This window comes from Nicotiana sylvestris, chromosome 3 (assembly GCF_000393655.2).
Source record: "Nicotiana sylvestris chromosome 3, ASM39365v2, whole genome shotgun sequence".
NCBI classification, from domain to species: domain Eukaryota; kingdom Viridiplantae; phylum Streptophyta; class Magnoliopsida; order Solanales; family Solanaceae; genus Nicotiana; species Nicotiana sylvestris.
This window is the reverse complement of record NC_091059.1, coordinates 177455912-177481020: the sequence shown is the minus strand read 5'-3', so window position 1 is coordinate 177481020 and position 25109 is coordinate 177455912.

The window sequence follows — 25109 nt, the reverse complement described above, 5'->3', positions numbered from 1 at the left end:
TTTCTGTTGTCCGGGCTATTTCAGGGTTGTAATCCAGATATTGTCTTGTGACTCAAACCCTTTTATCCTCTTATTTTGCCTAGTTTGTTTAGTCTAGTAGCATGCTTAGTGTTTTCTAGGTTTGTAACCCCAGTCTAGTTTGTCTGTTTTGTTGTACAAATCCTTTCACCATCTGTCTAATGCAAGTTTCTGTTTTCTGTTATTTCTAGTCATTTTTGTTTAGTTTTCTTTTCCTTTTATAGTCCTTTTCCTGTTGACTCTAGTGACATGACATGCATGCGTAATTCTCAGCCTGGTATTAAAAGTCAGTTTAATCACGAAGCAATGAAACAATGTTAAAGATGTAAGAACATTTGAGGGAAATAAGTAAAGGCATTTTGAGATCACTTCAAGCCCGAATTGTGTGAAACTGGGGCAGATAAAACATAAAGAACCCCTATTGAAATACATCCCGCTGCATCAATTTGAATATAAAAGCAAGTTTGCCCCAAATTTGTAGGGGGGCGTTCGTGGTAATGAGAATGAGAGTGTTTTCCAATGGTGCTTTGTATATAACAAATGTAAAAGGCGAATGTGTGGGTACGGTCATCAAGTCTGGCGCAACCAAAAGATGTTACGAATATTTTCCTTGGTTTGTTTAATTGTGTTGTTTGTACTTGGCATGTATTGAAGGTTGGAATGACGAAGGCATTTTGTTCTGCTATCTAAACACTTTATCTCTCGTCACCCCTTTTGAGCCTTATTTATTTTCTTTCATACCCCTCTTTCGGAATCAGTAGCGAATATCAGAAACACAAGCATGAAAGATAAGAAAATGAAGAAAGAAAAAGAGAAAGAAAAGGAAAGAGAAAGAAAGAAAGAAAAAGAGAAAAAAAAAGAAAAAAGAAGAAAAGAGAAAAGAAGAAGAAAAATAATAAAAAGAAAAAGAGAAAAGCAAAAGAGAAAAAAGAGAGAAGAAAGTGAAAAGAAAAAAAAACACAACAAACAAAGTAATTTCTATGATGTGAACTACGTTTGACCTGATTCCTGTTAAGGATACGTAGGCATCTTTACGGTTCGGTCATAGTAAAATAAAAATTAAAAGATCCCCAAGCAAGAAACTGGGGCAGAGGTTGTATTTGTAATAAGAAATGTGATTCCAAAAGTTGTAATTTTAAACCCATGTCAAATTGTTTTGAGCCTTTGATACCCGTTCTTTCTAACCCCATCCAAAAGCCCACATTACGGTCCAAATAAAGACCTTCTGATCAGTTTTTGAGAGATGCCAAGTTGAGCAAATAGAGGTGATTCATATCAGGGTAACACTCTGGTCCAAGTAGGAAAAGTAATGAAAATGAGAGAGTCTTATCGGTGAAAACCCTCATAGGCACCGTAAGGCGACGGGAGTTTAGAGAAATACAAATGAGAGAGTCTTATTGGTGAAAACCTTCATGGGCACCTTGAGGCGACGAAAGTTGAGAGAAAAAATCAAATGAGAGAGGCTTGATGGTGAAAACCCTTTGGGCACTACAAGTCGAATAAGGATTGTAAATCAGATTGGATAATCGGAGCATTGAAGCCCAGTTTCACCACTTAGAGGGTACAACAATAGTTGAACATCAGACTTGCTTGACATAATAGGCCACAGGTGCATGTCATGGTCGTTAGAGTTGGTATCCAATCTGATAGGTTTCTCCTTTGTAGTTTTCTTGTTAGGAATCATCTCTTTTCCTTGTCCTTTACTATGTTTCTTTTGTCATGTTTTCTGAGTCTGTTTGGTCAAAACAAGTGAGAAATAACTTCAAAATTTTCCACCAGCTTTCCAAGTGCACAAAATGAGATCTGGCTAGCACATCAAAGCGTCATAAGTCAGGAAAGAACAACAAGCGCACTGAGCTGGTAACAATCAACATGCGTTGGGATCCATGTGAAATACAAGGGACAAAAAAGGTGGTAAACCAGTGACAAGCAAGATCTTCCATGCATAAATCAAAGCAATCATGGCAAGTGATGGAGCAATAGACCTCAAGACCAAGGCCAGTGATTTAAATCAGGAAAGAACAACGTGCGCATTGAAGTTGGTAATAATCAATATACCGTGGGGATCATGTGAAACCCAAAGGTTTGGTAGATGTCGGTTCATGAGCAATGCAACAGATAGAAGGTATTGGGTCTGAACGTATCAGAGGTATTTTCTGTGATAAGGGTGACAGAGAAAGTGGCCGGTCAATAAACAGGCAAGGTCTTTCAAGTTGAAACCAAAGTTATCATAGGAAGTGAAGGAGCAATCGCCCTCAAAGTCAATGCCACAAACCAACCACCATATTTATAAACTCACAAGTTCTCTTTATTTGAAACATGGACAAAAATTGTGTCCAAATCAAAGCTTGGAAGTTTGATTTTTTTCAAGTGTCATGCCAAAATTTTGTCAGCCCAAAGGCGGTTTGAGAATAGGAAAGGAAAATTTGTTCGACCTGTAGGAACCCTCCATGAGGAAAAGCATGGTTCAGAGGCAAGGAATTTTGTTCGTTCTACAGAGATCCTCCAGAAAGAAAGCATGGATCAGGTAAGTTCATTCTCGGCTTTTCAAGACCCTCCTGGACAATGTGATTTAGTTCTAAGACCTTCATAGAAAATAAGATTTAGCATAAGTTTTACCTATAGGAAATAGGATTTAGCTTTGAAATTGTCACTCTTAAGGTGAGATTTATTTTGAAATTTTCAGGGCCCTCCTGGAAAATGGGACCTAGTTTAAAATTCAAAACAATCATGAGTAGCAAGATCTAGTATAAATGTCCCTCAAAAGAATATAAGTTGGCTTTAAAGCTTTTATTGTTAGGATAGGATTTAATTTGAAGCTTTCAGGACGCTCCTGAAAAATGGGACCTAGTTTAAAAATCGAAACAATCATAAGTAGCAAAATCTAGCATAAATGTACCCCAAGAAATATATGTTGGTTTCAAAGTTTGCATGTTTGAGATAGGATTCAATTAGGAGTTTTCAGGACCCTCCTGAATAATGGGACCTAGCTTTAAGATTTCCATTAACAAGGTTTAGCATAAGTTTTGTTGTAGGGTAATATAATTTAGCCGTAAAATTGTCACTCTTAAGATAAGACTTGATTTTTGATTGTGAGGACCCTCCTGGATAATAGGACGTAGTTTAAAACTGGCTTGCATAACAAGATTTAGCAAAAGTAACACCTTTAGAAGATATAACTTAGATTTAAAATTGTCGTTTAGTTAAGAGTTGTCAGGACCCTCCTGGATAATGAGGAGTAGTTTAAGACCCTCTTAGATAACAAGATTTAGCGGAAGTCATACCTTTAAAAGATATATCTTAGACTTAAAATTGTCGTTTAGTTAAGAGTTGTCAGGACCCCCTGGATAATGGGACCTAGCTTTTAAATTCTTAGTAATATGATTCAGTTTAACACTCACAGATGCGCCCAGCTACCAAACTTGGGCAGAAAATTTTCTTTTGTTTTGTCTATTTTTGTTGAAATCAGGTGCCTATATGAAGAACAGGGAGAGCAACACGGATGTTAAAGATAAGAGCGTGACCAAGTACTAGCAATCAGGCGTCCACCTGGAGAACAAGGAACAACAGTTGAAGTATCAGCAATCAAATGTCCACCTGGAGAACAAGGAAAAGCAGTTGAAGATTCAGTAATCAGGTGTCCACCTGGAGAACAAGGAACAACAATTCAAGTTTCAGCAATTAGGCGCCCACCTGGAGAGCAAGGGAATACAATTCAAGTTTCAGCAATCAGGCGCCCACTTAGAGAGCGAGGGAGTACAGTTCATAGCTTTCAAATTCTTAGTAATATTTGGTAATATGATTCAGTTTAACACTCACATATGCGCCCAGCTACCAAACTGGGGCAGAAAATTTTCTTTGTTTTGTCTATTTTTGTTGAAATCAGGAACCTACCTGGAGAACAAGGGAATACAATTCAAGTTCAGTAATCAGGCGCTCACTTGGAGAGCAAGGGAATACAGTTCAAGTTCAGCAATCAGGCGCCCACCTGAAGAGCAAAGGAATACAATTCAAGTTTCAGCAATTAGGCGCCCACCTGGAGAGCAAGGGAGTACAGTTCAAGTTTCAGCTTTCAAGTTCTTATTGATATTTGGTAACATGATTCAGTTTACACTCACATATGTGCCCAACTACCAAACTGGGGCCAACAATTTTCTTTATTTTTGTCTATTTTGTTGAAATCAGGCGCCCACCTGAAGAGCAAGGGAATACAATTCCAATTTTGACAATCAGGCGCCCACCTGGAGAGCAAGGGAATACAATTCCAATTTTGGCAATCAGGCGCCCACCTGGAGAGCAAGGGAATACAATTCAAGTTTTAGCAATCAGGCGCCCACCTGGAGAGCAAGGGAATACAATTCAAGTTTTAACAATCAGGCACCCACTTGGAGAGCAAGGAAATACAGGTCAAGTATTGGTAATTAGGAGCCCACCTGAAGAATTAAGGGAAGCAGTTCAAGTTTCGAGAAAAAGAAATGCAAGTATTGGCAATCAGGAGCCCACCTGGAGAACGAAGGGAAGAAGCAAGGTTCAAAGGAAGACAACAATCAGGAACCCACCTGAAAAACGAAGGGAAGCAGTTCAAGTTTCGAGGAAAAGCAGCGCAAGTGTTGGTAATCAGGAGCCCACCTGGAGAACGAAGGGAAGCAGCAAGGTTCAAAGGAAGACAACAATCAGGAAACCACCTGAAAAACGAAGGGAAGCAGTTCAAGTTTCGAGGAAAAGCAGGGCAAGTGTTGGTAATCAGGATCCCACCTGGAGAACGAAGGGAAGTAGCAAGGTTCAAAGGAAGACAACAATTAGGAGCCCACTTGAAGAACAGAGGGAAAGCATCTCAAGAATGCAATTCGAGTCAGCAGCAAAGGAACAACTGAGGGAAATACAAATCAATAAGGCAACAACAGTCACAAGACCAAGTTTGAAAATAAATCATTGTAAAGCATAGATTGTAGCTTAGTCTAGCTTCTTCATTTTTGTCATGGTGTAATAAGGAGGTCAGTAAGCAGTATCAGTAGTAGCAACAGTAACAGTGAAACCACAGCTTTATGGTAGTCTCAGCTACCGAAACTTCCCGAACTACATTGACCTGATTCCTTTTTAGCCAAGGATATATAGGAAACCTTTGAAGCATAGATTCGGTCAAATCTTTCAAAAAATGCTTCCCACGAGTATTCAAAACGGGCAAAAATCGCTCGTATCCGCTCACTTTATCTTTGCACAAAAACTCTTTGTGTTTTCGGGCAAAGAGGGGCAGCTGTGAGCACGTGATTTTTGCCCTATGAGAATTACTCCCAAAAAATTCAAAATAAAATAATTTTTCCAATTGTTTGCAATTTTGTGGATTTTTATAGTATTTTCTGTCATTATTTGCATGAGTTCGTGTATGTTTGTATGTTTAAATAAATGACAAATACAAAAAAATAGATTGCATTTGCATTTAGGATTTAATTTTATAATTTTTTAGTTGAGTAGTAAATTACTTATTTTTACAAAAATGAAAGAATCAAAAAATAACGTATTTTGTATTTTTAAAGTGTTTAATGTCAAATTGTGTGATTATTTTATTTTTAGTATTTAATTACTTGTGATAAATATTATTTAAAGTGGATTAGTATTTTAAGTCAATTTTGGTTTTATAATTTGAGTTAGGATTTTTGGTTTTAATTTTGAAGACAATTTATGAAGAAAAAGAACTAATAAAAGAAAAGGAAATCAAATTGGGCCAAACTCAATTTAACCACCAAAGCCCAAATCAAATACACCCCAAACCAGCCCAGACCCGTCTCCCCCAACCCGGTCCATCTCCAGCCTCAACCAAAACCACGTCGTTTGGACATGCTCTAATCTGGGCCGTTGAATCAGCCTGATCGAACGGTCCCAAACCTTTCCCACAACACGACCCATTCCCAAACCCGGACCACCCACTTAGCCACCAAACGACCCCGTTTTTCCCTTGATCAATCTGGATCGTCGATCCCCTCTAATCCAACGGCCCCGGTTAATTCCCCATTTTAATATACCAAACACCCCCTCCCCACTCGTCTCTTCAGAGACAAAAAACATGCACCACCGCACGCTGCCCTCTTCCGTCCACCGGAAATCACCTCACGACAGTTCCGATGGCCCAAACAACCCCAAATTAACACCAGTGATTCTCCTTCACCTCATTATCTCAAATCCTCAAACCGTTCCTTTCAAATCACGGCCGAAATCGTCGAATCTTTGATCGAAATTTGAACCCCGAACCCTAGTTTACCCAATCACCCCAAACTGACACCCCATAACCTCCTTGACCTCCTCATACCCAATACATATCTGGTTTCCCTCGAATTTGTCTAAAATAGGTCGAATTTCAAATCTTGAGTTCCGATTCTAAAAGTCAGAGTTAAACACAAGAATTGTTGATGATTTCAGGGCCGATTTCGTCGCAAAATGGTGTTAATCATTTGTTCTAACAAAGAACAAATGACTAACATCATTTGGCAATGAAGTCAGAAAAAATTCGAGTGCCAAATGAACCCGTTGAGTTGGTGAGTATCCAGTACTACTTCTTTTCTTTTCTTGTTATTATTCCACTTCTGCCCCATCTTCTTCTCTTCTTAGGTTTGAATTAGGTTTAAATTATGAACTGTCCATTCGATTGTCTTTGGTGCATATTCATGTTTGCCGTTAATTAATTTAATAGCGATTTTGATTTTTCAATCTAGTTAAAGGTTTTAATCTTTTGTTTACTATAATTGTGGTACTTCAGAACTTAGGGGGGATGAATAACAGAAGACTTGAGGGTAATTTGGGCAGGGAAACCTATCAATAATTAATTAGAGGGCTTCTTAATAGTGGTAGGGTCTAGGAAATGCACTACTGAATTAATTATAAGCACTAAGTTGTAGAGTGAATTAAAAATGAAAAGGGGACTGGTAGTGGCTGGCTTAATGCCATTTTAGGAGCTGGAAATCAGAGAACATGGGGTATGTAATTAAAGACTAAAAAATACTGGTGTAAAAGGGTATACAGTCTGGAAAGGGAGGGGAACAGAAGAAAAAAGGACAGAATACACCTTAAAAGGTGGATACTCACTGATATATAAGAAGCAAGGACTGACTTTGTGTAAAAAAAAAGGAGAGAAAGGCAGAGATAGAGAGAGATAAGCATTAAGATATACACAACAGTTGGATATTCTGAAATAGGAGGGAGGGAGATCCGGATACTCTGAAATACTGAGAGGAGAAATTCTGAAAATACCAGGAAGTTGTAGAAATTATTGTTTCATTAAGTTATCTTGGTGATTTCTTAGATTTCGAATTCCTGAAATGAATCCTAGTTCACTGTTTCATTGATCTCTCTTGTTTCGATTTTTTTTTCAAATTTTCAATCTGTCCAATCTAGTTTAGTTCATTCGAGTGTTTGAAGTGGAATGGATTTCGTTTTGAGTGGGATGTGAAGTTTGCTGAACAAGTAGATACTCTACGAGTTTCTGTGGTCGATCTCGACACCTGGTGGTTTGAATCTGAGGTTTATCTGCTATAATGCTGATTGTTTGAGCTTGCTGAATCTCATTTCTTCATTGTTTACCCTCTTTTCCAGGTATACATTTCTATTTCCTCCTAATGTAAAGCTTGGCTTGGAATATATAAAAGATGGATTTATGGAGCTTTGAGTAGGATTTGTGTTGTGTTAGTTTACTTGTTTGTTTCTATTTCATTTAGGTAGTTTTGATCGTTACCCCTCCACCCCTGAATATGTGATCAAGAGAATAATTTTCTGAATATTGTAGATTACATGATAGTTTGGATGGGTATCTCTTTTAGTTGAAGCCTTTTAAATATATCCGGTTGGTTGCTTGTTTTTGCTTTAAGGTCTGGATTTGAGCCTGGTTGAATATAGCTAACTCAGGATCTTTTGGATTGTTAAATATGTAGTTAAGGTTATTCCAAAGTTTATTTGTCGAAGTAAATAAGTATTTTGCTTCCTGCTCTCTTATGAGTTTCTAAAATGTATGGACTTTTATGATAATATGATTTGCTTTGATGCTGGAATTGAATCTTAGTTTATTGAATCCTGCTATCAGCTAATTCTTTAAAATTGAGTCCTTCTAATCAGAACAGAAGTGTATTTGTATGGCATTGTGAAGTTTAGTCATTGCCGGGGACTAATCATTTAGCAGCTGTAATCACTAGTTGGTCACAGTTGTAAATTGACGAGCATGTACTCATGCTAAGTGATTCAAATTGTCCGATGGTTTGTTTTCCTATTCTTGTTTCTCTGTACGAATGTTTGATAGGCTTCTTATGATTAGTTGTGATCTCATTTGTATTCAAAGATCTACATGAGTTCTCGTATAACTAGTAGGTAGTGTGTTAAAATTGGAATTCTAGTGAAAAGTCAATTGAAGCTGTATGTGTCAATAGCACATGGGTTTTTGTAATTTCAAGCATTGAAAGTGTATTGCGTGATTGGCAGTATAATCGTTTAAGTCGACTATTCATGCACCTAACAAATGTTGAACTGGGTATTAGTTCTTGTACAAGTCATTTGTGTATTCTGGCTCATGTAATATTGCTATACAATTGTTTCATGATATCATCAATTTCTTTTTAGTTTGATTTGAAAATACAAAGTGTATAAGGATTTTTTTTTTTGGAATTCAAGATCCATGTTGGTAGAATCCATTTGATGTACATGTCAAAAATTAATCTTTACACATCTATCCACATTGACCTTCCATAATTAATGGCCCTCACAAAACTAGTTAGCTTTTTATAGAAAACTTGAAGTGCGCCATTTTCATTAAATAATCCATGACTCTTATATAATTAATTTTAATCCTTAAAAATCGAGGCGTGCCATTTAGTTAAATTTCCATGGCCCTCGCAAACTTAAAAAAATGCGTAGTTGCTTTAGGCGTGCTATTTAATAATAGTGCCTTCCTAAACTCGGGTGTGCATTTCATGTGACCCAAATCCAAATCCCAACAACGTTAAATAAAATGTATCGTGGACCGCGGGTGCATTTATGTGACGTGATTCAAGACATATTTTAAATGACATTGCAATCTTCCTAAAAATGAATAAGAGCGGTTAATAAGTTAAAATTTAACCATAGGCTAAAACATGTATTAAAATCAGATAATAGGCCAATTATAACAGTTGAGCGACCGTGCTAGAACCACGGAACCGGGGAATGCCTAACACCTTCTCCCGGGTTAACAGAATTCCTTACCCGGATTTTTGTGTTCGCGGACTGTAAAACACAGTCAATCTTTTCCTCGATTCGGGATTTGAACCGGTGACTTGGGACACCATAAATTATCCCAAGTGGCGACTCTGAATTTTTAATAATAAATGAATCCCGTTTCGATTGTTCACTTTAAGTTGGAAAAAACTCTCTTATACCCTTTCTGGGGGTGTAGGTAAAAGGAGGTGTGACAGTGCCTGTGAAGGTTTTCACCGATAAGACTCTCTCATTTTTTCTTTCCTTGTGTAGAACGGAGTGTTGACCCTAATGTGAATCACACCTCTAACTCGCTTGCCTTGGTACAGCTCAAAGATTGATCGGAAAGTCTTTCTTTGGACCGTACTGTAAGCTTTTGGATAGGATTAGAAAGAAAGGATATCACAAAGGCTCAAAAACAGCTTAAAAGGGCTCAAAATGACAACTTTTGGAATTAGATCTCTTACAACAACCACAACTTCTACCCCAGTTTCTTTGCTTGGGGACTTTTGAAGTTTTATTTTGATGGGACCAAACCGTGAGGCTGCCTACGTATCCTTAAAAGGAATCAGGTCGAACGTAGTTCATGCATAGGAATTGCTTTGTTTTTGTACTTTTCTCTCTTCTTTTTTTTCTTTTTCTCTTTTTCTTTTCTTTTCTTTACTCTTTTTTCCATTTTTTCTTTCTCTTGTTCTCTTCTTTTTTCCTCTTTTCTCTCCTTTTTTTTAATTATGTATCATACTTCTAAACTCTGCTTCTGATTCCAAAAGAGGGATATGAAAGAAAATAAATAAGGCTCCAAGAGGTAACAAAGGATAAAGTATTTAGATAGCAGAATAAAATGCCTTCGTCATTCCAATCTTCAAAGCATGTCAAATACAAATAACACAATTAAACAAACCAAAGAAACCATACATAATATCTTTTGACTGCATCAGAATTGATAACCATATTCACATATTTGTCTTCTACATCTGTCAAATATAAAGCACCATTGGATAATACTCTCGTTACCATGAACGGCCCTTGCCAATTTGGGGCAAACTTGCCTTTAGCTTTAACCTGATGCAGTAGGATGCGTTTCAATAATGTTTCTTTATATTTTATCTACCCCAGTTTCACACAATTCGGGCTTGAAGTGATCTCAAAATGCCTTTACTTATTTCCCTCAAATGTCCCTATCATCTTCAAAAGTGTTCCATTGCTTCATGACTAAACTAACTTTTAAGACCAGACTGAGAATTACGCGTGCATGACATATCACTAGAGTCAACATGAAAAGAACTATAAAAGGGAAAGAGAACTAAACAAACACTGACTAGAAATAACAGAAAATAGGAAATTGCATTAGACAGATGGTGAAAGGGTTTGAACAATAAAACAAGTAAAATAAGTTGGGGTTACAACCCTGGAACAAAACCAGGCAACACTAAACGAGCTACTACGACTAAACAAACTAGGCAAAATAAAAGGATAGAAGGGTTTGATTCACAAAACAATATCCGGATTACAACCCTGAAAATAACCCGGACAACAGAAATAACAACAAAATAAATCACCAAGACTCCTCCCTGGCACCCCTAGAGATGGAGCGTCTTTCCAATTACCAAGCACGACATCTTAGCCACTGGATTCCACATCAATATTGCCAAGACCATTAACAACTTCAATATCATTAACTTTAGTCAGCAAGTTCCCAAGAGGATTCGCATGTTCCCTGTCACTATCATTGATCACAATTACCCCTTCTTGAATCATTCTTTCTATTTCCCTTTCAAAGAACGACAATCTTCAATGCTATGCCCTTGGACATTAGAGTGGTACATGCATCGCACAGTAGGATCAATATGGGTCTGGAGTATAGCTGAGGAGCGGCTCAATCAGGCTAGAATGCTTTAACTTTTCAAACAAGCTTGTGTAGGACTCCCCAATTGGCGTGAAACTATTTCTTTGCCTTTGTTCCCCTCCCTGACCCTGTTTTCTAGGGTTGTTGGGTGCTCGAAAATGTTGTGAAGGCAAGAATGCATTATGCGGTGCTGGAACTCACCATAGGGAGTAACCTGGTGGTTGGACAGATGACCAGACATTGTTCGGAGGATAATACTGAGGTGGATTATGTGGAGCTCGGGGATAGGTTTGGGGTTGGAGTTGAGGCTGGGTATATTGGTGAGGCGGACCCTTTGGTCCATATCGTGACTCTGGAACAACCATGGCGACATCATCGTGTTCCTTCTGACCCAGCAAGCTTCATGTGTCGTTCTGAATTGCTTATGTTGTTGCTTTTAAAGTAGAATAGCCCATGATCTTGCTCGACTTCAACCCATCTCCTACCATTTATCCCATTTTTACCACATCATTAAAAGGCCTACCCACAGCCGTGATCAAATGCCCAAAGTAAGTTGGCTCTTGAGCTTGAAGAAAATACTCGACCATCTCTTTTTCTTCCATCGGAGGATTGACTCTAGCTGCTTGCTCTCTCTATCTAAGCCCGTATTCCCTAAGGCTTTCATTAGGCTTTTCTTCTATCTTGGTGAGGGACATGCGATCAGGGACGATCTCTATATTGTACTGGAAGTGCCAGGCAAAGGCCTGAGCCATATCGTCCCATGTGTACCACCTTCTAGCATCTTGGCGGGTGTACCACTCAATAACCGCCCCACTCAAACTCTGACTAAAATACGCCATCAATAACTTGTCTTTTGCACCGGCACCTCTCATCTTACTGTTGTAACCTCTCAAATGGGCCACGGGATCTCTGTGCCCATCGTATAAATCAAACTTTGGCATCTTAAACCCAGTAGGCAGTTGGATGTCAGGAAACAAGCACAAGTCTTTGTAAGCCACGCTCATCTGTCTCCCTATCCCTTGCATGTTTCTTAAAGACTGCTCTAAGATTTTCACCAGGAGCCTCAAAATGAGGAGCGTGAGAGTATGGATCCGAGGCTTTGAAAGTTGGTTCTGGAGCATAGTGTTGGGCATCGGGGACTTTGAACACAGTCTCGTTAGAGGATTGAGGAAAAATAGCTGGAGGAGGAGCTACAAGAGCATGAGTGGCCAAAGGAGCGGGATATGATGCGCTTTTGAGAGGTGGAGTGTAAAAAGGTTGTGGGAAGATATTAACAGCATTGGGAACCTGGGCTTGTGCTAGTGGTGGGATAGTTGCAGGGTTTTCACTATAGTTAGTGGGGAATAAAGGTGGAGGATGCCCACTAATCCAGGCTTGGTATATTTCGGTCACCTGTCCTTTCAACCTTAAGACCTCTTCTTTCAACTCAGATTCTGATTCAACAATTCCCTTAGACGGATCAACAATCCTTGTTTCCAAGTCTTTGCTAGCTATGGCTACCTTGCTCTTTGACCTTGTGTTGTAGGGAAGAGTTACCAGTTTAAGAACCACAAACCAGCCACCCTCCTGCTATAATGAGGATAACAAATAGGAACAAAATGAAGTCATCATGTTAGCGTTAGGGCATTTAATAGCTAAAAATATCACATTACGTGCAATGCACCTAGCAACAATTAACGGTTTTAGAATGACTTCGAGGGTCACAAGGTCACTTGGCATCATCCCAATTTTGTTCATTTCAATCTTCTCTTTTCTTTCTTTTCTAGCACTTCTTGGCTTGCTCATTTTCCTTCCTTTTTTTTCTTTCTGATTATCGTTCTTTTCTTTCCTCTCATTTCGCACATCCCATCATTTCACCCCTTTTTTTGTTTCCTTCTTTTTCCCATTTTCTTTTAATAAAATAAAAATAATTCGATCGAACCCTATGTAGGTTGCCTATGATTCATGACGCCGCATGAATCAGATCTGTGTGTAGTTCAGGAAGATCAGGAATAAAGTAAACAAACTAACGTTCTCTTTTTCTTTTTCTTTTTTTAACCTTAATGACTACTCTGATGAAAAAAGAGAAATAAAAGAAGCAAATCCCTTTTTTTTTTTGAATTTTCTAGACTTAATGTTCTATAACTTATTCTAAACTCAAGCTTAATGATCATATATTTTTTTTGCTTTTTTTTTAAACAAACACTCTATGGAAAATTAATAAGGAAAAAAACCTACAAGAGAAAAATATTTTTTTGAATTTTTTAGGAAGGAAATCTAAAAAAAAACTAAAGAAAATATTTTAAATTTTCATTTGATATCCCTGAAGAAAGATATCGAAACGAGAAGTGAACAAGATAAAAAATATTTTTGGATTTCAGTTTTTGATTACCTAAGGAAGAAACTTTAAAGAAAACAAAAGATAAAGTATTTATTTTTTCTTCTATGTACAATATCCTAAAGTTCTAGTGAAAATAAAAGAATTTTTTTTCATTTTTTCATTAATTTCCCAAAGAAGAACCTCAAAAAAAAATCTTTTTGGATTTTTGGAATTAATATCTTAAAGAAAACTTGTAAAGAGATATCAAAAGAGAAAAATCCCATTTTTTTGAGTTTTTTTTAGTCCTAGTATCCTAAAGGAAATATAAAAGCAATTTTTTTTTGAGTTCTAGATATTAATTTTCTAAAAGAAAAACCACCTCAAAAATTCTTTTTTTTTTTTTTTAAATTTCTAGGGGTAGTATTTCTAAAGAAAATTCTAATGGAAATATAAAAACGCAAAATATCTTTCTTTTTTGGATTTTTGATTTATAATACATTTTTCAAATACAAAATAAGAAATAATAACAAAAGACTCGATAAACTTAACTAGACTGTGACAGACTCTAGCATCAACTAAATGATTTAATACTATACAGGACTAGAAAGTAAAACATGAACAATAGACTCAAAAACATAAAAAGGCTCTTTAGGCAGCTCCTGAATGCAGTGGTCCTGGGGGTATTGTCACGACCCCAGTTCACCCTCCGTGAACTGTCGTGACAGCACCTAGTCTCTACGACTAGGTAAGCCTAACAAATGCGGAACATAAACAAAACTTGCGAAACAAATAATCAAAAACCAAAATAACTGAATGAAAACAATAGTTATAATGTCGCTCGGCATAAACAACACAACATTCTCAAAACCAAGTATACTATCCTAAAACCCGTAAACTCACGGAAACACAAGCCTTTGGAATATCTAACAGTCTAACTCCAGAATATCTAACAAGAAAGAAAAAACAGAAGGTCAATGATTAACAGCTAGAATAGAAAGGGACTCCTCGGTCTGCGGACGCGGCAGATTTACCTCGAAGTCTCTAGAGCAGTCGCCTCCCTCAAGGATGGTAGGCTTGAGTAGCGGTACCTGGATCTGCACATGAAAAATATGTGCCGAAGGGGCATGAGTACACCACAGCGGTACTCAGTAAGTGTCAAGCCTAACCTCGGTTGGGTAGTGACAAGGAAGGTTAGGGCCCTACTGAGGTTAAATAAAATGTAAAGATCAACAGTATAGAACAGAATAGTATGAATAAATACAGCAGTAGAATAACACAGGATGTACAGGACAACAACAACTATACAGAAACAAGGTAAACACGGAAAGGGAATACAGCTCAGCACCAATAATAACGATCGGGGATCTCCCAAGATACCGTCCTATAGTCCCATGTGTACATATCCAATGGATCTCCCAGGATCCCGTCCCGTAGTCCAACTCATAGTGCGCGGGGATCTACCGAATTCCTGTTCTGTAGTCCCAAATGTAAATACTCAGTACTGGGGGGATCTACCGGGTGCATTCCCGTAGCTCCATATAACTGTGCAGGGGGATCTACCAGAATTCCACATCTGTAGTCCCAAAATAAACAGACAATGGGGAGCTACCGGAATCCCACATCCGTAGTCCCAAAAATAAATACACATCAGCAAAAGTAAAATATACAAAAATGGCAAACTTCATATTAAGGCAATAAGTGATTCTAGCCTAGCATGCTGCACAGAATTCAGGTAAGGCAGGTTGAAAAAAATAAAGTAATTAAGTCACTTAGACATGCTTTCCTAAGCTAACAATAGGCTTAATAGTGCAAGTAATAGAAACAGGAAAGGAAACATACTAGTAATTACTTAAAGAAAACCGAATTTCCAACAATCAGCACAAGTACGCACTCGTCACCTCACGTACAAGGCATTTCAATTATAAAATATACCAATCCTAAGGGGAAGGTCCCCCAAACAAGGTTAGACAAGTCATTTGCCTCGAACCGGCTCAAAATCAACCCGAGACCACGTTCTTGCCACGAGTACTCGACTCCAAATGGCCCAAATCTATTCAATTCAATTGCATAATGTAAATAACACTTCAAGTAACTGATTCTAAAATTAAATTCTACGCTAATACACGAAATTCTGTAAAATGATCAAAACGCCCCTCGGGTCCACATCTCGGAATCGGGTAAAATTTATATTTCCAGAAACCTCGCACTCTCACGAGTTCAGTCATATCAAAAGTACCACAATCGAACCTCAATTTGTCCCTCAAATCATCACTCAAAGGTCTCCAATTAGATCCCCCCTAGTTACCACTGATTTTCCTTAATTTTTCATTCTTAAATTGATAAAAATCATTCCAATAACGAGTTTAGGGACCAAAGACCTTACTCCAATGAACTCCTCTGAAAATATCTCTTGAAAAGTGTTCCCCAAGCTTCTTCCCATTTTGAAAAAGATGAAAAATGGCTAAATTTTGCCAAGGCAAGAATTTATATGTTCTGCCCAGCAATTTCCGCATTTGCGGCCCTGGGACCGCATCTGCGAGGACTTCGTCGCATCTACGACTTTCACTTAAAGGACAATTTCCACATCTGCGGTTACCATTTTGCAGGTGCGGTACCACTTTTGCGGTGAATTACCCGTATCTGCGGAACCTGCTGATCCTCCCCAAATCCGTATCTATGCTTGATATGCCGCTTCTATGACAGAAGACCAGCCGCTGCAGCAAACTTCAAACTCCAAATCCTTCGTCAACCATCCGAATTCGTCCTGAGGCCCTCAGAACCTCAACCAAACATGCCAACCAATCCTAAAACGTCATTCAAACTTGTTCCAACCTTTAGAAGGCTCAAAACAACATCAAAACACCTATTTTTCATCGGATTCAAGCCTAAGAAGTCCGAAAACTCTAAAAATACGCTTCCGATCAAAAAGTCTATCAAACCTCGTCCGAATGACCTAAAATTTTGAACACACATCACATTCAACACTACGGGGCTACTCCAACTTCCGGAATTCCATTCCGACCCTCAGATCAAAATCTCACTATCAAACCGGAAACTTCAAAATTCGACTTTTTGGTATTTCAAGCCTAAATTAGCTACAGACTTCCAAAAGACAATCCGAATACGCCCCTAAGCCCGAAATCACTCAACGGAGCTAATGGAACCATCAGATTTCTATTCTTAGGCCGTCTTCCCACTGTTCCGACTATGGTCAACTCTCCAACACTTAAGCTCTCATTTAGGGACTAAGTGTCCCAAAACTCTCTGAAACTCAAAACTGAACATCTCGGCAAATCAAATTAGTAGAAATAAACTTGGGGAAAGCAATTAATAGGGGATCGGGGCGTTAATTCTTAAGACGACCGGTCAGGTCGTCACATCCTCCTACACTTAAACATTCGTTTGTCCTCGAATGAGCATAGAGACATACCTGAAGTAGTGAAAAGATGAGGGTAACGGCTGCGCATATCCTGCTTGGTCTCCCAAGTCGCCTCCTCGACCGGCTGGCCTCGCCACTGAACCTTTACTGGTGCAATGTTCTTTGACCTCAGCTTTCTAACCTGCCTGGCCAAAATCGCCACTGGCTCCTCAACATAGGATAGATCCTTGTCCAACTGGACTAAACTGAAATCCAACACGTGCGATAGATCACCGTGATACCTCCGGAGCATCGAAACATGGAATATCGGATGAACACCGGCCAAGCTGGGAGGTAAGGCAAGCTCATAAGAAACCTCCCCAACACACCTCAATATCTCAAAAGGGCCAATAAATCTCGGACTCAACTTCCCTTTCTTCCGGAATCTCATAATGCCCTTCATAGGCGAAACCCGAAGCAGAACCCGCTCTCCAACCAAGTAGGAAACATCACAAACCTTCCGGTCTGCGTAACTCTTCTATCTGGACTGGGCTGTGCGGAGTCTATCCTGAATCACCTTAACCTTCTCCAAAGCATCCTGAACTAAGTCTGTGCCAAATAATCTGGCCTCACCTAGCTCAAAACAACCCACCGGGGATCTACACCATCTCCTATATAGAGCCTTATACAGTGCCATCTGAATGCTGGACTGATAGCTGTTGTTGTAAGAAAACTCCGCCAATGGCAAAAAACTGATCCCAAGACCCTCCAAACTCAATCACACACACACGGAGCATATCCTCAAGAATCTGAATAGTGCGCTCGAATTGTCCATCCGTCTGAGGGTGAAATGCTATACTCAACTCCACCCGAGTACCCAACTCATGTTGAACAGCCCTCCAGAAACGTGATGTGAACTGAGTACCTCTATATGAAATGATGGAAACTAGAATACCATGCAGATGAACAATCTCTCGGATATAAATCTCCGCCAACCGCTCTGAAGAATAAGTAGTACACACAGGAATAAAGTGAGCGGACTTGGTCAGCCGATCCACAATTACCCAAATATTATCGAACTTTCTCAAAGTTCGTGGGAGCCCAATACAAAGTCCATGGTGATCCACTCCCACTTCCACTCCGGAATCTATAGATACTGAAGCAACCCACCCGGTCTTTGGTGCTCATACTTCACCTGCTGACAGTCAAGGCATCGAGCTACAAATCTAACTATATCTTTCTGCATCCACCTCCACCAATAGTGCTGCCTCAAATCATGATACATCTTCGCGGCACCCAGATGAATGGAATATTGTGAGCTATGGGCCTCCTCCAGAATCAACTCCCGAAGCCCATCAACATTGGGTACACAAATCTGGCCCTGCATCCTCAATACCTCATCATCACTAATAGTCACATCTCTGGCATCACTGTGCTGAACCTTGTCCTTGAGGACAAGCAAATGAGGGTCGTCATACTACCGCTCCCTGATACGATCGAATAAGGAAGACTGAGAAACCACGCAAGCTAGAACCCGACTAAGCTCCGAAAGATCCAATCTCACAAACTGGCTGGCTAAGGCCTGAAAATCCATTACCATAGGCCCCTCCGATGCTGGTAAATAAGCCAAAATCCCCAAACTCTCCGCCCAATGACTCAAAGCATCGACCACCACATTGGCCTTGCCCGGGTGATACAAAATAGTGGTGCTATAGTCCTTCAGCAACTCTAACCACCTCCTCTGGCGTAAATTTAGATCTTTTTGCTTGAACAAGTGCTGCAAGCTCCGATGGTCAGTATAAATCTCACAGGGAACCCCAAATAAATAATGGTGCCAGATATTTAGGGCATGAACAATGGTAGCAAACTCAAGGTCGTGGACCGGATAATTCTTCTCATGTATCTTCAACTGTCTAGACGTGTAGGTAATCACCCTACCATCCTGCATCAACACCGCTCCGAGGCCAACCCTCGAGGCATCACAATAGACCATATAAGACCTCGAACCTGTAAGCAGTATCAAAATTGGGGCTGTGGTCAAAACTGTCTTGAGCTTCTAAAAGCTCGCCTCACACTCCTCCATCAACTGGAACGGAGCACCCTTCTGTTTCAACCTGTTCATAGGGGCCGCAATAGACGAAAACCCCTCCACAAAATGACGGTAGTAGCCCGCCAAACCAAGGAAACTACGGATCTCTGTAGTTGAGGATGGTCTGGGCCAACTCTACATGGCCTCTATCTTCTTCGGATCCACCTGAATACCCTCACTCGATACCACGTGGCCTAAGAATGCTACTGAATCCAACCAATGATGAACGAGTCAAGATACGGCCAGAACACACTGTGCATCAAATGCATAAAGGCTGCTGGGGTATTGGTTAGCCCAAATAAGATAACAAGGAACTTGTAATGACCATACCGAGTCCTGAAAGTAGTTTTTGGGATATCTGACTCCTGAATCTTCAACTGATGGTAACCTGAGCGTAATCAATCTTAGAAAACACTCGTACGCCCTGAAGCTGGTGAACCAGATCATCAATACGAGGCAAAAGATAACGGTTCTTAACTGTAACTTTGTTCAACTGGCGATAATCAATACACATACGCATAGAACCATCATTTTTCTTCACAAACAAGACAGGAGCACCCCAAGGTGATACACTAGGCCGAATAAAACCTTTATCAAGCAATTCTTGTAACTGATCCTTCAACTCAGGAGGAGCCATACGATATGAAGGAATAGAAATGGGCTGAGTGTCCGGCAACAGATCAATGCCAAAGTCAATATCTCTATCAGGCGGCATGCTTGGAAGATTAGCTGGAAACACATCGGGAAAACCCCGTACTACTGGAACTGAATCAATTGAAGGGGTATCAATACTGACATCTCTCACATAAGCTAAATACGCGTCACACCCCTTCTTAACCATACGCTAGGTTTTAAGAAAAGAAATAACTCTACTGGGAGTATGATCTAAAGTACCCCCCACTCTACACGCGGTACACCTGGCATAGCCACCGTCACAGTTTTGGCATGACAATCAAGAATAGTATAATGGGGCAACAACCAGTCCATGCCCAGGATAATATCAAAGTCAACCATGTTGAGTAATAATAAATCGGCTCTGGTCTCAAAACCACTAAGAGCAACCAAACACGACTGATAAATGCAGTTCATAACAAGAGAATCTCCCACAAGAGTGGAAACATAAATAGGGGAACTCAAAGAATCCCGAGATACACCCAAATGCGGAGCAAAATAAGAAGGCACATACGAATAAGTGGAGCCTGGATCGAATAGAACCGATGCATCTCTGTGACAAACCAGTATAATACATGTGATGACAGAATCGGAGGCAATAGCCTCGGTACGGACAGGAAGGGCATAGTATTTGGCCTGGCCTCCCCCTCTAGGGCGACCTCTACCTCCCCGACCTCCATCTCTAGCTGGCTGAGTAGGTGGGGTAGAAACTGGAGCTGTAACCATAGCTTGAGAACTCAGCGGGGGGCGTTGTGGCTGAGAAGTCTGTGTAGGTGCACCCCTCCCAAGTCTGGGGCAATCCCTCACCATATGACGTGTGTCACCACACTCAAAACAAGCTCTGGGAGGAGGTGGTGGCTGTGACTGGCTCAGACCAGGTCTGCTGGACTGACCTCTGAAAGTACCTTGCGCAGGAGGCGCACTAGATACTGGAGGTGCATAATAAGGCTCCTGAGGTCTAGGAGAAGTTGGAATACCACTAGCTGCTGGAAGAGCTGAATGAACAGGGCGACTCATATAACCCCTACCATGACGACCTGTTGCTGGGGCACGGGCATCAAAGAAATGGCCCGACTCTCGAGACCTCTTGGTCTCCGTCTCCTCTCTCTCCCTAGCATGCATACCCTCAATCCTCCTAGCAATGCTCACTAACTGCTGATAAGAAATATCCATCTCCAACTCACGAGCCATGCTAAACCTGATGCTGGGAATAAGGCCCTCAATGAACCGGCGAACCCTCTCGCGAACAATAGAAACCAAGGCTAGTGTATGCCTAGCCAAACTGGTGTAACGGACAGCATACTCTAAGACAGTCATAGCACCCTTATGCAAATGCTCAAACTCGGCGTGCGATGCGTCCCTGAGGCTATGAGGAACATACTCTCTTAGGAATAGATCTGAAAACTGAGTCCAAGTCAGTGAATTAGCCTTATCCAGACTTTCTAACTCATAGGTGTGCCACCACTCATAGGCAGCTCCTCGAAGCTGGAAGGTAGTGAAGGAATCCCCGCTCGATCCTGATATACCCATGGTACGGAGAATGCGGTAACCCTCATCTAGAAATCCCAGAGCATCCTCCGATGCTACACCGTTGAATACAGGAGTCTTGTAGCTCTTGAACCTCTCAAGCCTTAGTTGCTCCTCCTCGAAAGCCGCTGCCCTGTCCTTAGGCTGAACTGGCATTGCAGGCGGTACATGAATAATCTTAAGGACCTTCTCAACATGCACTCGCTGCTCAGGAGTGCGGGCGGCAGGAGTCTATGCTCCTCCCCCGACCTAAGATGTAGCTACAGCAAAGGGAAGAAACCCTGTCTGAGCCAGAGTGGTGTACATGCTCATGAACTGCGCCAAAGTCTCCTGAAGAGCTGGAGTAGTGGTAGTAGTAGGCGTGTCAGGTGTCTAGACTCCGGGTGGAATTGCTGGTGGTACCTCAGCGGCAGCTCGTGCAGGTGCTCTGGCTGCACTACGTGCGCATCCTCGGCCTCTACCCTGGCCCCGGCCTCTGACGGCTACAGTAGGGGGCACGAGTGCCTGATCATCTCGAGTAGCACGTGTCCTCACCATCTGTGAGAGAATAGAAGACAAAAGTTTAGAATTGTAATGTCAAAATATCGCACAACAAGGAAATCAAATGAAGTGGAATCTTCCTAACAGTTACATAGCCTCTCGTGGATAAGTACAGACATCTCCGTACCGATCAGTGAGACTCTAATAAACCGGCTTGTGATCCATAACTCCTATGAACCTAGAGATCTAATACCAACTTGTCACGACCCTAGTTTGCCCTCCGTGAACTGTTGTGACAGCACCTAGTCTCTACGACTAGGTAAGCCTAACAAATGCGGAACATAAACAAAACTTGCGAAAGAAATAATCAAAAACCAAAATAACTGAATGGAAAAAATAGTTATAATGTCGCTTGGCATATACAACACAACATTCTTAAAACCAAGTACACTATCCCAAAACTCGGAAACTCACGGAAACACAAGCCTTTGGAATATCTAACAGTCTAACTCCAGAATATCTAACAAGAAAGAAAATACTGAAGGGCAATGTTTAACAGCTAGAATAGAAAGGGACTCCTCGGTCTCCGGATGCGGCAGATATACCTCGAAGTCTCTAGAGCAGTCGCCTCCCTCAAGAATGGTAGGCCTGAGTAGCGGTACCTGGATCTGCACATGAAAAACATGCGCAGAAGGGGCATGAGTACACCACAGCGGTACTCAGTAAGTGCCAAGCCTAACCTCGGTTGGGTAGTGAAGAGGAAGGTTAGGGCCCTACTGAGGTTAAATAAAAAATAAAGATCAACAGCATAGAATAGAAGAATAAATACAACAGTAGAATAGCACAGGATGCACAGGACAACAACAACTATACAGAAACAAGGTAAAAACGAAAAGGGAATACTGCTCGGCACCAATAATAACGTTCGGGGATCTCCCAGAATACCATCCTGTAGTCCCATGTGTACATATCTAATGGATCTCCCGGGATCCCGTCCCGTAGTCCAACTCATAGTACGCGGGAATCTACCAGAATCCCGTTCTGTAGTCCCAAATATAAATACCCAATACTGGGGGAATCTACCAGGGGCATTCCCGTATTTCCATATAACTGTGCAGGGGGATCTACCGGAATCCCACATCTGTAGTCCCAAAATAAACAGACAAGGGGGAGCTACCGGAATCCCACATCCGTAGTCCCAAAAATAAATACACAACAGTAATAGGAAAATATACAGAAATGGCAAACTTCATATTAAGGCAACAAGTAATTCTAGTCTAGCATGCTGTACAGAATTCAGGTAAGGCAGGTTGAGCAAATAAAGCAATTAAGTCACTTAGACATGCTTTCCTAAGCCAACAACAGGCTTAATAGTGCAAGTAATAGAAACAGGAAAGGAAACATACTAGTAATTACTTAAAGAAAATCGAATTTCCAACAATCAGCACAAGTACGCACTCGTCACCTCATGTACAAGGTATTTCAATTACCAAATATACCAATCCTAAGGGGAAGGTCCCCCACACAAGGTTAGACAAACCACTTACCTCGAACCGGCTCAAAATCAATCCGAGACCACATTCTTGCCACGAGTACTCGACTCCAAATGGACCAAATCTATTCAATTGCATAATGTAAATAACACTTCAAGTAACTAATTCTACAATTAAATTCTAAGCTAATGCGTGAAATTATGTAAAATGACCAAAATGCCCCTCGGGCCCACATCTCGGAATCGGGTAAAATTTATATTTCCAGAAACCTCGCACTCTCACGAGTTCAGTCATATCAAAAGTACCAAAATCGAACCTCAATTTGTCCCTCAAATCATCACTCAAAGGTCTCCAATTAGACAAGCCCTAACCCCCCCCCCCAATTACCACTGATTTTCCTTAATGTTTCATGCTTAAATTGATAAAAATCATTCCAATAACGAGTTTAGGGACCAAAGACCTTACCCCAATGAACTCTTCGGAAAATCCCTCTTGAAAAGTGTTCCCCAAGCTTCTTCCCGTTTTGAAAAAGATGAAAAATGGATAAATTTCGCGAAGCCAAGAATTTATATGTTCTGCCTAGCGATTTCCGCATTTGTGGTCCCTCTTCTACGAGGACTTCGTCGCATCTGCAACTTTCACTTAAAGGCCAATTTCCGCATCTGCGGTTACCCTTCCGCAGGTGCGGTACCGCTTCTGCGGTGAATTACCCGCATCTGCAAAACCTGCTGATCCTTCCCAAAATTGTATCTGGGCATGATTCACCGCTTCTGCGGCTCTGCACCTACGGGACCCAAACCGCAGGTGCGGTTATGACAGAATACCAGCTGTTGCAGCAAACTTCAAACTTCAAATCCTTCCGTCAACTGTCTGAATTCATCCCGATTCCCCTGGGACCTCAACCAAACATGCCAACCAATCCTAAAACAACATTCATACTTTTCCAACCTTCGAAACGCTCAAAACAACATCAAAACACCTATTTTTTATCGGATTCAAGCCTAAGAATTCCAAAAACTCTAAAAATACGCTTTTGATCAAAAAGTCTATCAAACCTCGTCCGAATGACCTAACATTTTGCACACACGTCACATTCAACACTACGGAGCTACTCCAACTTCCGGAATTCCATTCTGACCCTCGGATCAAAATCTCACTATCGAACCGGAAACTTCAAAATTCGACTTTTCGGTATTTCATGCCTAAATTAGCTATGGACTTCCAAAACACAATCTGAACACGCCCCTAAGCCTGAAATCACCCAACAGAGCTAACGGAACCATCGGATTTCCATTCCAAGGCCGTCTTCCCACTGTTCCGACTATGGTCAACTCTCCAACACTTAAGCTCTCATTTAGGGATTAAGTGTCCCAAAACTCTCCGAAACTCAAAACCGAACATCCCGTCAAATCAAATTAGCAAAAATAAACTTGGGGAAAGCAGTTAATAGAGGATCGGGGCATTAATTCTTAATACGACCGGCCGGGTCGTCACATGTATCTGTCATGCTCAAAATCTGGTAAGTAGATCCACACATATATGAAAAAATTGAAACCAACACTCTGTGAGACAATAACATTCTCTACTAGACGCATGCAAGACATGGTTGAGGCTATTTTTCGAAAATTAACCCATGTGGCTAAAAGTAGCTAAAAATGCAAGATTTGGCTAAGACCCCGCGAAGCCAAGAACCTAAACTCACTAGGAAGACCGGACCCTATGTGGGTTGCCTACGTATCATGCCCCGAAAGACAAAAATATATTTTCTCATTATTTAGAGAAAATATATTTTTGTCTTTTTTTTTTTGAAAAATAATGAAACATGTAGACTCTTTTGGATTTTCTTTTCCCCTTTTTTGATTTTTTGGAAAATGATGGGAAAGTGCAAAATCTTTATGGATTTTCATATATTTTTTTTGTTTTATTCTTAAAAAAAAGTGAAATAAAACATAACTGGGCCCTACTTGCTTTATTTTCACACTTCACCCTTTTTTCTTTTTTTTCATTTGCCCTCAACTATCATTAGTCCGCCAAATAACCTTTTTACCCTTGAAGATTGCAACATGTAGCACATAGGATACATCAGGATGGTCTTTTGTTTTTGGGTACACTTGTCC